Source organism: Desmodus rotundus, chromosome 9, assembly GCF_022682495.2.
Source record: "Desmodus rotundus isolate HL8 chromosome 9, HLdesRot8A.1, whole genome shotgun sequence".
Taxonomy (NCBI): domain Eukaryota; kingdom Metazoa; phylum Chordata; class Mammalia; order Chiroptera; family Phyllostomidae; genus Desmodus; species Desmodus rotundus.
The window spans coordinates 22006179-22017436 of record NC_071395.1 but is presented as its reverse complement, the minus strand read 5'-3'; positions in this window follow the sequence as shown (position 1 = coordinate 22017436).

Genomic DNA, 11258 nt, shown 5'->3' with positions numbered 1-11258 from the left:
CCGGGAAGAATATGCCCACATGCCATCATTCTGGGCATCACCTACGGAAAGGCAGCTTAAGGTTCCCCTCTTAAGTAGGTGCTCTTTCACAGAATCTCTCTTCTCAGAATTTATGCCTACCTCACCCAGGACTTCCGTCTGGAGAGTCCTGAGCCTCTTGTGTTCAATTTCTGTTAAATGTCTCTAGAGAACACACCTGCCATGGCCGGGGTGACCATGCTGATTAGGGAAAGAGACCTGTGACCCAAAGACTTTGTACACAGAGTTTTGGAATGAAATTGCAATGCTGGTTTTCAGTATTTTGCAAACAGAAGCACATAGGTTGATGAGTGATCACAATCGTGTAATTACTACCTGGATCAAGAACTTGTCTACCTTCGCTTTTGACCAGGAATAAAGTTAAATTCTTGGCTGCTTTAACAACTGAATCCAGATGATTTGTCTAATGAGTTTCTCATGTAGTGACATGAGGCTTTGCCTGTGGCTTCAGTTAACATATTTGTTACAGATTTGAGTAATGCATTGAAGGCAAGCTTGTCAAATTTGTAATTAAGGCAAAGGGAAAAAAGCTAACACTTTGTTCCACATGACAGAATCAAGATTCAAATTTTTTGTCTTCATTTGAAGTTCAGCTGTACAAATGGAGGGTGGCAGGATTAAAAGCAATATATGCCTGAAAAAGAAGAATACCCGAAAGTTTAGATAATCTTAAACTGAATTGTTGTCAAGCCTAAATTGCAGAGAAGTTAATGGTCTCAGTCTGCTTTGGCTAGCTGCGCATGGAAAAGCATATGTTTACTGTGTCCTATTTTGACTACATTTAAAAGATAGTAACCAGGAATGGTTTAAAATCTAGCAATGACAGAAAAATAGTTTAAGTAAGTACAGAAGTGGAGTGTAGCAGTTCTATTAAATACAGTAACTGCTACATGTAGGACTCGATTATCTTTTGGGGAAACACATTTATTTCAACCCTTAAGAAACAGCATGGACACGTTTTTTAAAAAAATTTAAGTAGAAGACCAGGATACTAGAATCTTGGTTATTTCTTTAAAAAACCACATTCTCTCCTTAAGACTTGAAGAAACTAAGATTGTACTACAGAGAGAAGATACTTTTCTACCTGCTGTTGACTTAGATACTTCGCGGAAGAAGTGGAGATTTTCCAGAGTTGTGGAAATTTCAGAATGCTGCTGTGCCCTCAATGACCTGAAAAGCTGTTAACTTTAATCATCAGCCTAGATTTGAATTTCCTTTCTGTGATAAACATGAAAGGGGCTATGAGCCGAGACCACTGGAGAGCAAACATCATATAGCAGGAGCTAATTGCCAGCTCAGGACAGTTGTTTCGCTTGGAGCTGTGAGGCCTGAGGAAACAGCACAGGAAAGAACTACATAGACCTCGATGTGGAGCCAGACTGTGCTGTTTACTGTGCGGCCTGTGTGACCTTGGACACGATGCTTAACTGAGTCTGTTCTCTTGTCTGTAAAATGGGAACATTAACGTTTGCCTTGGAAGGTTTCAAGGATTAAACACTGCTATAAAAAACCAGGCAACGTGCCTAACACATGAGAGAAGGAACAACAAAAAGCTGCAAATTAAAGAAAGCAACTATTTGTTTTTTCTGAATGTATTTCTGAATATTATTAAATGGACCATCAAGAAAATGGAAATTGAAGGGAGTATTTATCCATTTCATTGGAAACTGATATTTCCATGCACATGCCAATGATATATGCAGCTTTTACAAATGTTTTTCTGTAAGATGTGGTGTGTAGAGATAATAAAAAGTTGATATAAACACCAATTGCTCATTAAAAAAATAGCTATTAGTTCACAGCACTGTAACTTAACAGATTTATTAAAAACAAAAACTTAAAAAATTTTTTCAATTTGGTTAGAAATTTTACATTGAAATGGTGCTTATCAACCATCTTACCAGTTTTTAAAAAGTATAGTCCAAATGAACCGTGTCTTATTTTGTAGCATCCCTTATAACACCTCTCAAAGTGAGTTTCCTGCTCTGAGAAACACTCTTTTGGATTAAAAGCATAAAATAACTCCGGAACAACATAGTTCAGGTGGCTATTGCCCCAGACAATTTAGTTTACCAAAGCGAATGTTCTCCTCAAATTATGTTAATTCTGTTCCGGTTTATTTTTACCATGTAGTTCAAGGGTGATCTCTAGACATCCCTTAGCTTACTGCACTAAGCTTACATACTAGACAGAATTTCTTACACAAGACTGAGGATTGACTACTTTTTACTCTTTTAAGGAATTAATACAGGGTAGTGAGGACAAGTAACAAGATGGCAACAGCATTTTGAGACTCCACTGTTACAAAGTATTCCCTTTTAATACGGCGCCTGTGCGCTCCACTGCTTTAATAGTTTATAGCCTGAACCACCCCCCACCCCCCACCCCCCGCCAAACTGAGAACTTGGTGACGATTAAGATTTAATTCTGGCCAAGGGATGGTTGAGGAAAGTGGTTCTTTTCCAAAGCAAGGAGCAAGACAGAAATAATGTCACAAAAAAATCTTGACCTTTACTTATATAAAGAACATGTAAAAGCACAACTCTAGTCTAAGAGGTACATTAAGAAGTCTATAAAGTCAGTTTTTCTTACAGACTGAATATGTGCTTGATGACATAATGTATCTTTACCTGTGTTCCTAGTCTTTATAGATACCTGTTTGAGGTTCTACTTACTCTTATCTTTTAGATCTCAATTTTTAGGTGTAATCTACCAAAACACCCAATTTTCTTATCTCCAGTGATTAGTCTGAGAATAGGCTCCTGACCCAAGTCTGCCTGTCTGATTCCAAAATCTTTGGGATTTTACGTGTGAACATTGAGAAGGGTGCTGGATCTGTCTACAGAAAACACTGTAAACATCCCTCTCACTGAAAGAATGAGGCCAACACAGCTTGAGGTCAGAAAGTAACCCTTAGGTGGATGGCTAGAGAGATGGAGATTCCTAATGCTGGCAGAGTCCTGGGAAGAACTGAGAAACAGGCCAGCTCTGTTTATGTGAATTAATGTGTCCTTCCCCCCTTTCTATTATACTATTTTGAATTGAATTTATTTTAGTTGCAACAAAGCAAGTCCTGACTAGTTCATCTACTCTACTCAGGACTTCAAAGCCGGTAGAGCTATATTCCAGGTTGCCTTTGGTTAAAGGTGTATTTCCATGTGAACTGACAGAAATAAGCAGCAGTGATGGGCTCTTCCTTAAGCTCAGAACAATGCTTCTCTCTGATCCGCACACATTCATAACCATGAGCTGTTTCCTGTAGTTCTGGAAGTGTTTGCAGCTGAATGAATGTAGATTTTGAGCAAGTGATTTTTCAACTGTTGAGGCTTGACTTAAATGGAGGAGTATCAGATGTCAACTGAGGAGCATAGCTTGTCTCTTTAAGAATTTATATATTCAGCCCTGGCTGGTGTGGCTCAGTGGATTGAGCACCAGCCTGCGAACCAAGGGGTCGCTGGTTTGATTCCCAGTCAGGGCACATGCCTGGGCTGAGGGCCAGGTCCCCAGTTGAGGGCACGCAAGAGGCAACCACACGTTGATGTTTCTATCCCTCTCTCCCCAACTTCCTCTCTCTCAAAAGTAAAATAAAATCTTTAAAAAAATTATATATTCACCCAGTCAATAAATACTAATTTCAATTATGTACAAACTCCATCAGTTAGGCTCTACTAGCAGACACTAGGGGGCATGGGAGACATGATTTCTGCCCTCAGAATTTATAGTATACTGGAGATTATGGTCGATTAAATAAGTAGTTATTAAAAAGCTCTGAGAAGAGACAGAGGCACAAGGGAGTTTGGGATCCCATAGCAGCAGGATCTTTTCTTGCTTGATGGAGGCTGTTAGGGAAGGTTCTTGTAAGAAGTTATGTTAAATCTGAGACCCTGACAGCAAAAGTTACTCAGAAATGGAAGCGGGGGGGGGGGGGCAGAAGGGGAAGAGTAATTCAAGTAAAGGGAACAGCATGTGCTAAGAAGTGACAGTAAGAATATGGAATAGCCCACATACTGCATGAATGGGAGACACGGGGCAATGATGAGAGAAGTTAGAGAAATAAAGCTAGCTCGTGATACGCTTTGGAGTTTGTTTCTGAAGCATTTTAGACGAGGGAGCATGCACAAGAAGCAAACTGGGGTACAAGAATGGAGGACCATAGGGATTTGTGGCTTATTTTCCATCAGAGCACCTGTGATTAACTCTCACTTGCTCTCTAGTTCCTCTCCTAGGTAACCCCATCACTTCAAGGTACCACTTGAGACTCTTTTTTTATGCGGTGCTGTTGCCCTGGGCCCTGTCAGCTGCCCAGCTGAGCACAGGTGAGTCGTGACATCCATGGAGGGTGAATTCAGTGACTAATGAAATAGCAGAGATGTTAGGAGGCGGGTTGAACAAAATAAGAAGATAAGAAAGTAGTTCCTAGGAAGGGGTGAAACTAAATAAGGGATGGTAGTTGGGCTGGTAGGATTTCTGCAAGTGTTAAATATAAGCAAACTCCAGGGAGTGAAAATATTTGCTGAGGCAAGGAACCAGGCAGAACAAGTAAAACATTGAAGTTTGGAGGAAACCTTCATGAGAATTTTGAGCAGTGTGGTGGCCAAACCTAATGTCTTTACACAACAAGGAAAACTGAATGACTCAGTATGTTTGGTAACACTTCCCGCCACCAGGGGGTTCCCAAGCAGCTGGGGTGTGGTGTGTTCTGAATCTGTGAATTAATTAATTATTTAACCAATCTAGTTATAAGATATTTATGGTATATTTTTTTCAAAGTGTTTAAAATACTCAACAAGTCGCTTCTTAACAGCACTTGTTTTTTCCAGACTTCAATTCTGCTAACTGCCAATTGAAATAAACTCTCCTTTGTGTAGTGATTTGTTCTAGCCAGAGAACACGCTGATCACTGGCCAAGGCCATCCTGAACCTGTACCCTGGAGGGTGAACTCTGAGTTCCTCTCTGGTAGGAACTATATGCTAATCAACCTTATATTCCTCACCGACAACATCCCACCAAGTAACTACCACGTACCTAGCATGTAGTAGCTTCTAGATAAAAGTTTGTTTAATGACTAAATGAATTGGGAGCCCTACTATACATGGAAATAATGCTGTGTGTCTCCACCATTCTGAATTCACCACTTCTTATTTATATAAATTGTACTAATTTTTTAACCTCTCTAAATTTTAGTTTTATTCGTAAAATGTGGTCAGAGTGGAAGATTAAAGGCAATAGACAGTACAGTGTGCAATTCAAAGATTTTAGATATTAAGGTTATTAGGAATGACATGCTTTTGGAGATATATTGGTTATTTTCTTAAACTCGTTGAAGTTTAAAAGGCATAAAACTCTTGTGGTCTTGAATTAAAATATTAGGACACATTTCATTTTTTAAACAGGTAGTTACTGAATCTCTTGTATGGGTTACCCTCAAGGTGCTAATCTTCTACAAGGAAAAGAAAGCAGCACAAATGAAGAAACATCATTTTGTGATGAGCATGTGAGGGAAATGAACAGGAAGATATGATAGATAGTATTGGGAGGAGACAGATTCTGTCAGAATGTGAAACCATGGTAAGAAGTCGAGAATTCCAAGAACATTGGAAAGCTGCTGGAAACTTTTAAGCAGAGGAGTGATATAATCTGACTTACATGTTGAAAATGGGCTGTTCTGCGAGTAATAAATTCTATGTGGGCAGGTGGAGAAGTGGGAGATGGCATATGAGGCCATTGCAATGGCCCGCGTGAGAAAAAGGTGGCAGCTTACATTAGGGTAGTGGCAGTGGCTTTGGCAAGGAGCGCTGGAATTGGTGTATACGAGTATATACATATATTAATATATGATAGAATTGTTAGAAATTGCTGATGTGGGGCATGGGGAAAGGTGGGCGATTGAAGGTGTAAACTGAAATTTTACTTATATTTTTAAAGATTTTATTTGTTTACTTTTAGAGAGAGGGGAAGGGAGGAAGGCGAGAAACATTAATGTGGGTGGTTGCTTCTTGCGTGCCCCCTACTGTACCTTGACTAGGAATTGAACCGTCAATCCTTTGGTTCTCAGGCCGGTACTCAATCCACTGAGCCTCACCAGCTGGGGCTGGAATTTTATTAAATAAGTACATTAAATAAATACTTTGATCAATCAACACTGAACTGCACAATAACAAACATTATATAACAGTACTATGTTAAATTCGCAGTTATTGGTGAATAGTGTTTGAGCATCCCCTTGATGAATATGCTGTGGTTTTTTCTTCTTCCTGTCTCTCTCTTTCTTTTCCTTCCTTCCTTCCCTCTTTCCTCCCTTCTTCCCTCCCCCCTTTCTTCCTTCCTTTTTTGCAAATAATCATGTTACTGATCACTTATCCACCTCCAGGATGATTTTAACTGTCATTCTTTCAGTGGGGTTGGGTTTGTTGTCACCCACAAAGCTTCTTTGAAATTAAGGGTGCAGTCCTGGTAATGAGTGAGAGATTCGCTTATTTGTTTTTTTTCTCTCTGTACATGCATTTTTTTAAAAAACTATTTTTCAATTACAACTTACATTTAATATTATTTTCTATTAGTTTCAGGTGGACAGCATAGTGGTTAAGCAGTCATACACTTTACAAAGCATTCCCCCTGATATTTCTGGTACTCACCTGGTCCCGTATACAGTTATTACAATATTATTGACTATATTTCCTATGCTGTACTTTACATCCTCATGACTATTTTGTGTACACGAACCATTAATTAACCTTAATTTTGGCCTCATCAATACCTTGGCTAGTCCATCTAGAAACAGAGAATCTTCCAACGTGTTGGTCAAGGCAGGACACTTAACATATACGGGTGGACAAAATCTATTCACACACAGTTGTAATTTTGTATTCTTGCAGGGAAATGAGCAGCTTTTACAAATAAGGGACCGTTTTACCTTGATGTCTCACATGTTGTGCAAAACAAAGAGGCAACCAGCTTTCTTTCTTGGACACTTGAGATTTAAAAAGGTACAGGAAATATCAGAGATTGAAAAGTACATAATAGACAAGGTGTAGTTATTGTTTATAATGAAAAATTCCTGTACTTCTTTGTACATCTTCAAAATACTCCATATCCCTGAGAACTATAAATCACTAGCTTCTTACATCATAAAGTTGTTATGCATTGTTTGTGTTGGTCAGCTTCCAGCAGATGAAGGGAAAACTCATCATTCTTGGAGGTGTTTCTCTAATAGAAATTGGCAATTTGATTTTCATTTCAGTAATTTAATTTCTAAAGGTAAGAGCATAAAAGAAAACCCACTTTTCTCTCTGAATATTGTATTTGTGGCAGGGTAGACTTAAAATTATAATACTGACAAAAAGAATGTAGACAGACTAGGAACTACACTGAATGATTACATAGATAGAATATGAAACTTGGCGAGTGACTCGTTGCATGCAAGCAGCTTGGCAAATGCGGTTGATGACTGAAGAGGAAACTGGTTGTTGCATCACGTCAGTAAAGGGATCCTGCAGGAGGCCGTGGGAGCAGGGGAGCTTGTTGAGTAAGCAGAGTATTACCAATGTGGGGAAAGAGTTGACTGAGTCATTCATTCATCTGTAATCATATTGAACAGCTATGACTGTGTCACTCACTGTGCTAGGCTGTGGAGGCAAACACACAAGGCAGACTGGTCTCTGTCTCTAAGTGGGATGGAATGGATATAGGACTCTGAGTCTTGGGAGTTATAAACGTGGAGCAGAGATGTAATAATTGAAACCATGAGCTACAGTATGAAGATGGAGCAGGACCAAAGGCCAAGCGTGGGGTCCTGAGGAAGCCCTGGAAAGGTCATTGAGTGTTAACTCTTATTACATGAGTAGAAGCTATAGAGTAAAAGTTGAGTAGAAGAGTGAATAAGAGGTGAGAAAGTTGAGGTGTTTGGATGATGACTAACGGGGAAAGTGAACTCAGGTGAGAATTACTCGCCCTTCTTTCCTTCTTTCCTTCCTTCCTTCCTCCCTTCCTTCCTTCCTTCCCTCCGGATAGGAGAGAATTGTGCAACGGCAGAAATGCGAGAAGCAAAAGAGGATCTGAAAGTATAGGAGAGAGTAAGTTTGCCTGGTGCAGAAGAAGGGCATAGGAATGGGGACTAGGGAATAAGGTTGGCCCTGGGAGGACGAAAGACAGCTGAGGAGGTGTAGGGATCATGTAGATCCAAATATGGTTGTAGTTTGGGGGACGGTGGTGCAGGAACTTGACATAATCACTTGAGAGAGAGCATAAAGTGAAAGAAGCAGGAGGAGGCTCAAGAAGTAAGATTTCCTTGGCTCTCTAATGAAATTCTCTGAGGAAGAGGCTCCTGGCTCCAGCTTTGGCCCACTGAATGATGGATGTCTCAGGAGGGCAGGTAGTGTCATCAAGGTGAACAACGGAGAAGGTGGTTTTAACCAGTGACAGAGAGGAGTGACCTCCAGGGGAGGATGTTGCCATAGTCCAGGCAAGAAATAACTGGTTATAACTGTGAAGACAAAGCAGAAGGAATCGTTTTAGAAAATAAGAATATAGGAACAGCCAGAAGTGTCAGCTACCCAGCGCAGTTGTCACTAGTCACGTGTGGCTACTGAGCACTTGGAATGTAGCCAGTCTGAACTGCGCCGATGTGCTATGGTGTAAGTTACACACTAGATTTTAAAGACTTAGCATGAAAAAGTATTTCATTAATATGTTTTATATTACCAGTTAAAATGTTAGTACTTGGGAAATAGTGGGTTGAACAAACTATCATTAAAATTAATTTCACCCGTTCCTTTTTATGATTTTAACATAGCTACCAGAAAATTTGCAGTTACGTATATGGCTCATACTATATTTTAGCGAGGCAGTGTTGCTGGATGGTCAGTAAGACTGGTGTAGCCACTGGGATAGAGAGTATCTGTGCAGGGTAGAGTTGTACAAAAACAATGATAAAGCCTTTGGACCACATTTAATTTGAGTTGGCAATTAAATGTTCAGTGGTGCTACTTGTGGATGAAGTGCTGTCCAGCTGATTCAAGCAATGTGTTCAGAATGCATTTGATTGTCACCTGTCTGCTGTGGGAAATATCTTAACTGATACAAATGGAATAGGTAGTGAGTTCAGTAAGGGCAAAAAAATCAGTGAAGGAAGAGAATCATAAAAACATGAAGTGTCCAAGCACAATTTTAAGAATTTATTTTAACTTAAAACACAAGCATACGTGAGGTCTGTCTGGAAAAAAGTCTAGCCATTGTTAATGTAATGAGATCGGTTTGCACGACCTGATGTAACCTGGCAGCCAAGGAGAGTGGACTGGAATGCACGTGTGTGAACAATGACAACTTCACTGTACTAGTCAGTGGGGGTGGAGAGTCACTGAGTGAGTACATGTACTGTGAGGCCATTGTATTCAAAATGAATGAGCCAGTAGAGCAACAAATCTGCATCCAATTTTGTGTTAAGCTTGAACATTCCTCTGTGGAAACTATTTGGATGATTCAGAGGGCCTCAGCTCTGGGCAACTGGTGATTGACAGCTTCATCACAACAACATGCCTGCTCCTGCATCACGTCTCATGCAGTTTTTTAGGGAAACATCAAATCACCCAGGTGGCTCAAACCCCCTACAGCCCTGATTTGGTGCCCTGTGACTCCTGGCTTTTCCCAGAACTAAAATCACCTTTGAAAGGGAAGAGATTTCAGACCATCAATGAGATTCAGGAAAATTCGACAGGGCAGCTGATGGCGATTGGGAGAACTGTGTGAGGTCCCAAGGTGCCTACTTTGAAGGGGACTGGGGTGTTATTGTCCTATGTACAATGTTTCTTGTATCTTGCATCTTCTTCAATACTTGTCTCTATTTTTCATATTATATGGCTGGATACCGTCTGGACAGACCTCCTATTTATCCATTGGTTGTTTGCTGATTGTAGGAACAGCACCATTTTTTTCCATAATGCATTTTCTATCATTATCAGTTTCTATCAGTTTCAGTTTCTTTAAAATAGAGGGACAGGTTTTTGAATCAGTCTAATAGAATCGTGAGAGACTTTTATGAGTTTTTGTCAGTCCTTCGCTGTTTTCTCATCTATACCTAATGCCATTTAAAAAATTCGAGTGCTTCCGAAAGCATTTAACTGTTTTTCTACCCTTGTATTTATCAGTTTGCCTAGTTTTTAATTACATAACTACAGGTAAACCTGGCACGAACGTTTTGGTGGCACACCTGACTGACTCTTGGTAAGAGCGCAACCCAGTGATGAGAGAAGCGAGAGTGTGAGAGCAGCCGCAGCTGGGGTCAGGAACACAGGCTTCCGTCAGTGTGCCTCCCAGTGCGAATGGAGAGATGCTTCGTGAAGGCTGGCTAAGAGAATTTCTTCAGTGCTACCAAGGAATGACAGGCACTGGTGTTCGGAGTTCAGAAAGCAGGAGGAAGGATTTGGAAGCAGGATGGGCACTGCAGTGGCCAACGAGAGGGTACTGTGATTGGGGAGTTGGTCCCAGCAAGGAGGGGAAGGACACCGAAGGCTTCTGTTCATTGAGCACTTCTCTCATGCCCACCCCCTGCAGCCACTGTTCCATGAAATGCTCATAGTGTCCCTCATTTTCAGATGAAGTTATTGAGCCATTTCTGGAAACAATAGAGCTGGGATTAGAACATTGTTCTATGTTCTATCAAACTTCAAAATCAGTCTCTTCAACCATTGTTCCTCCAGTATTATTGTATATCAGAATCACCACTAGAGGGTGGGGTGGGGGTGTTGGAGAGAGTTTATTCAAATGCAGATTACAAGCCCTATTCCCAGAAAATTGGATTCAATTGGTCTGGAATGTGGCCATGCTCACCTGGTGATTCTGACGTAGAAGGTCCATGAAAGTGGAACTGCACTACAATATTGCCCCTACGTGGAAATACAGACGGGGGCCAGCCGGCAAGGGAGGGAATAATGCTGAGTGAGAAATGGAGCCTAGGGATGAATAAAGTGGGTGCCTGCAGACACTCATACCAAATTGCAAGCACCGGTTATTACAACTGAAAGATTTCTATGAATCACTTGTTAAACATAGCCATTATTTATAAAAAAATAAATTATATAAACTTGCAATTAAATTATGTGAAGAACAGAAGCAATAAACAATCAAAATTCATCACTTATTATGTTGCCACATTTTATTATTGCTGTTTCTGGGGTTACTTGTGTCTATTGTATCTGTATGGGAGATATACTATATGTATTAG